General features: G+C 41.5%; 1 long non-coding RNA gene across 1 annotated transcript; it reads right to left on the bottom strand.

Moving 5' to 3' along the window:
• Window positions 1–1,622: 1,622 nt before the first annotated feature.
• Window positions 1,623–4,357, bottom strand: LOC137131083 (uncharacterized). Its single transcript, XR_010914940.1, has 3 exons — window positions 4,176–4,357; window positions 2,876–3,014; window positions 1,623–1,746 (listed from the first exon to the last, which is right to left on the bottom strand). It is a non-coding gene; the product is annotated as an uncharacterized lncRNA (long non-coding RNA).
• Window positions 4,358–4,986: the final 629 nt, after the last annotated feature.

Here is a 4,986-nt window from a genome sequence, read left to right on the forward strand (position 1 = left end):
TTGGTGTCATTTACGTTCTCCATAAACTTGTGATATTCCATTTAAAGAAAGCATAGAACCGACTGCAGAACAACTTGGGAAATGGGAACTTAAAGCTACGTGTGGAACCACAAACACGAGCTGTAAAGAAAAGGCTCATAATTAATGGTTTCATTAAAGTTTCATAATATGTTGTATTCATAAATGTCAGTAAGTCATTAACAGAAGCACAACAGTTCATTGCAATTAGTTGACTCAAATGTCAACAAATGATTTAATCTTGGATCTTGGCATAAGCGTAAACGTTGTCAGAAGAATTTGCTTATTAGATTTTAAACCTTATATAAATGTCTTAGCAACATCAGGTTGCAACAGTTACTTCTTTACTATTAGAATGTGTGACATTTAAAAACAAGAAATGAAAGGATCCTGAACTTTTGTTACGGTGTAAGTGAAACTCAGATTTTGCTTTTTCAAAACAAAGTTAATAGTGGTTTCAGGTTTTTATTTAAATATTGAAGGATACAGTTGTCTGAGGAATCCAAACCATAACTTTCAGCCTGAGGGACAAAGTCTAATATATAATTTGCCTGATGTTCATGTTCACTGGTATTTGACAGTGTGACAACAGGTGAACCACTTTGCACATTTCAGTTTTGTTCGGCTCCCAGTGTCTCATCCCAATAAACACTTATCTTTGTCCAATAAACACTTGCTTCTGAGGGTAAACACAAACTCCTCCTGGTGCTTTTATTATTTTTTGGAAGGTGATGGATTTATTTCCATAGTGATACAGGATCAAGGTCAGACACCCACATGCTCGACTGATACTTGACCTGAGTACAGTATATACTACATATGCTGTCTGCTCAGTTTCCTCTTTAAGGAGGATTTTCACTTCCATATATGTTTTGTAGAATTGCTGTACGGCTTGAGAGAGACGCCCGGGCAAAGTCAATAACACCCACTGGTCCTAGGTGTGTAGATGTCAACTTTGCTTATATTGGATGAATTTATGAGCAAACTGCAGAGCTTCTATGAATAGAGCCAATTTATTCTTTTGAGTCAGTGATCTGCCGTAGCTGGATGTGGCCAGAGCCTATCCCGGCTGTGATTGGGCCCGAGGTGGGACCCACCCTGGACAGGTCTCCAGTCTGTCTCAGGGCCAACACAGAGAGACACACACGGACAAACCATTCACGCTCATATTTCTATACTGTAATCAATCTGTAGTTGACTGGAAGATTAATAAAAAAAACTTTCTACTTTTAGGAGTAATAACTGTGGGTAATTTGGAGCAAATGAGCCTAAACATGTAAAAACAGTCTGTCTTTTGTACTATTTCTGTACCCTGTGCTGAATACAAATAATACCCAGACTGTTCATTGAATAGTCTGCTGTTTGAAGAAACCAAAATAGCACACGGAATTATTCTTATATACATATTCATACTTGGTTTCATGTGAGACACTAGCCAATCCCAGCATGCAATGGGCTGTAACACAAGGCCGGTGAGGGGGATTTCGGATCAATCCCAGTTTCCTGCTGCTGTGGTAAATAGTTTAACAGCCCAGTGTTTCCTCCCCGCTGTGCCTCTCGTTACCTCGGACAAATTGGGCGAGGCTCCTGTGAGTGCTGCCCGATGCTCATCTACCGCTGCTTCCCCTTGAAGAAACTTGGTGGCTGCACCTCAGGGTATGAGAAGAGAAAATACTCATCCAAGATGTCCAGCTCATTGATAAAGCCGTCCATGCTTCAACCCAACATCTGGAAAAGGTGAGGAACGAGCAAGAAGTGTTTATAGTACAGTACATAATGTCTGATAGTGCATCCAACTCTTTCAGGAGGTTGTAAAATGTATTTTTGTGTCGTTAAGCATCTATATTAGTGTATATAGTACTTCCACACTGCCCCCCCTTTACTCCAAACTGATACTTTCTGTACGAGGAAGTATTTAGCCTTTTTTCTGTTCAGGTTTCACTTTGAGTTATCTCATATTTTCTTGCAGAAAATATTACGAAACACAAATATTTTGAAGGTGATGTTTATTGCCGTTTCTGTTTAGCGGTAAATCTGCTCTTAAAAAAAATAAAACTTTAGGGGATCAGTGTATCTGCTCATTTGCTTAATTTATAATTGTCAGCAACATCCAGACCCTGATCATGGGTCTTTACCAGAAACTGACCCGCTAAGATCCATTCATCACTGTAAAAACTGAGGAAAGTGGGTCCTTCCCTTTGTCTTGAACTCATCTTTGCTTAGTTGCTGTTTGTCCCAGAAATATTTTTAATTCAGATTTAGATTTACTGTAGCGTTTAAATGTAAGTAGAGTCATGGCCAATAACGAATAATGACAAGTCCAAATACAGGGGACAACATCATGGAATATTTAAAAAGACAAAACTAAAATGGACCAACACAGTCCAGTAAATTTTAGTGCAGGGCAGCCCGGTGGTTGAGTGTCTGCCTCACTGCTAGAAGGCTGCGGCCTTGCTGTGTGGACTCCCTGTGTGGACCGTCTCCCCCGTGTTTGCACGGGTTTGTCCCCCACAGACCAAAGTATTGCATGTTAGGTAAATTGGTGACTCCCTGACATAGACTGGACTATTCTACCCACCACCAGGCTCGCAAGCCAGAAAAAGACCTGTTTTAACCGTATCACACTCAACGTCAAACAACTGAGAGAAAAGAGCAAGTTTCTTAACGGTGGTACTGAAAGCGTTTCATGAGAAGCCAACTGCTGGAAACAGTGTAGAACACCGTGCATGTCTGCTGCTGTTTTGTTCTACACTTAATGTCAAATAACTGCACTGTGACACAAACACCTCCGAGAAATTAAGTGTCTCACAATCCTCCCATCACATACGTTAACTGAAATGGTGAAAAGTGTCCTCACCTGCACTCGCTCGGTGGGGTGTTGTCCTGGCCTCCAACTGTGCCAACCAGCACCGCGGCATCACTTCCTCCTGAGGGCTTTCACCTGCAGCTGACATGTGCACACCCCTTGGCTCTTGGCTGTCAGGTCAACAGGTGATCTGGGCCAAAATAGCAGAATAAAAGTATGTTTGTGGCAGGTAGCAAAGAAAAGGCTAGAAAGATGTTTTTTTTTATTATCTTTATTATATATATATATATATTTTATACTCTCAGCTGCAAGGGCTGGCAGACATACTGGGTCTAATTTGTTAGGTATTTGTATGGAGATGAAGCCTGTGGGCGGCTGCTGCTGTGTATGGGAAACCCTAAAAAAAGACGTTTAGTTTCTGTGTTATGTAAAACCGAGCACACAATGTGAGGCTCATTATCCGAAATTAGCCTGTACTCTTTTGCAACAACTCATTAGGGCTACCAGGTTTCTCGCCTAATTACTCCAAATTTGCATAATTATGGTCAGGTGCATGTTAAACTGACGGGCTTTGTGTCGAGATTGGCATTTGAAAAGGGTTTATATTGTTTGTTGCTTTATGAATTGAAGTAAATCAATAAAATTCTTTCAAAACGTTAAGGCCTCCTGTGAAGGCGGACGTGTCCACTGCCGATCGCTAAAGATTGAAGTGTGTTGTGAGTCTTGCTGTGATCTCTGATTTGACCTGCAAAAAATTCTTTATGCATTTGAAATGTTTTGTTTGTTTTTTCTTTAATTTGAAGTATTTTAGAATCACGCACGAGTATCTTTACACAAATTGTATGCATCAGCGGTCAGCAAATCAGCTCTTTAAGTGGGCTGAAATACATATGGACCATGTAGAAATTGAAGCCACATCACTTTTCTCCCCATGTCCACTGGGGGGCACTGCTGCCCCACCCTTAATTTGGTGTTTGATTTCCAATGCTTGCACTGAGGGGAAATGAGCTTTGAAAGTAAAAAAACAAAACAAAAACGTGACTCTGGCCTTTTGTTAAGGCCAGACAGAGAAGATCAGGCATTCAATGTTATTCGATGGCATTTGTGGCCTTTTATATCTGTACTGCTGCAAAATATACAGACCTGACTCAGAACATAATTTTCCGCAATAATAAAAACCTGATTTGCACTTTAGTGACTGTTTCATATAAGAATTCTGACCTAATAGGTTGTAAAGCTCACTGCTATCATGTAAAGGTCTAATTAAGAAAACACTAGTTTATACACAGACCTACTTTTAGTCTTCACACCTACATTCAACCAGGGAGCCAAAAGTATTCGGACAGCTAACCTGAAACGCCGCCCTCTGTTCCATTTCTTGTGTGGCTTTTTACTTCTTTTTCCCCTCCATTTCCTCCGTCTCATGGAGTGCTGTCCTATTTGCCAGGTGCTGCTGTCTGTCCTTAATGGCCTCTAGTGCAACTGTGCCATACGGCGACCTGGGAGGTCTGTCGCTGCCTCTTGGCTGCGGAACAGAGGGAGATAACAATGTGCTGATGGTGCTAACCACAGCTCCACAGAGATACTGCAGGCGCTTTCATTAAACACGACATGACTCATCTTCTTTCAGTGCACCAATATTACATTATTACCTGCCTTCCCACAAAGAGAGGGGTGCTGCTGTTTGGGAAGGTGTCCGTGTCATTTTCTTAAATGCTGCAGGGAGCCAGGGAACATCTTCCTCCCATTGTTTGATGTGAACAACACAGACACACACACAGATATAGTCGAAACAAATTGAATGCACAGCCCTGTTTTCCTGTCCCTCCGACACACGTACAGGTGGCATCGCTTTCACTCTTTCTCATATATATTTCCTTTCTGTCCCCGCTTGTTATCTGCTAAAGGAGATATCAGACTCAGCCAGCCTAACAGAGGGATGATCCAATCTCAGGGGAGTATCTAGAGTCACTGGAGGAAACCATGCATAGTTGAGCCTATTGAGCTTCAGCAAAAAGTGAGCGATAGAATATTTTTCTATAGTCAAAGCAGGAACTGAGCTCACCATTCACACCTGGGGCATTTATTAAAGCATTGGCACGAAGCACAAACAGACTATTGGAGCATTGTGATTGAGTTTCATTGCAAAGTTATTGGGTGGC

The sequence above is a fragment of the Channa argus genome, chromosome 7 (genome assembly GCF_033026475.1).
Source record: "Channa argus isolate prfri chromosome 7, Channa argus male v1.0, whole genome shotgun sequence".
Classification (NCBI taxonomy): Eukaryota; Metazoa; Chordata; class Actinopteri; order Anabantiformes; family Channidae; genus Channa; species Channa argus.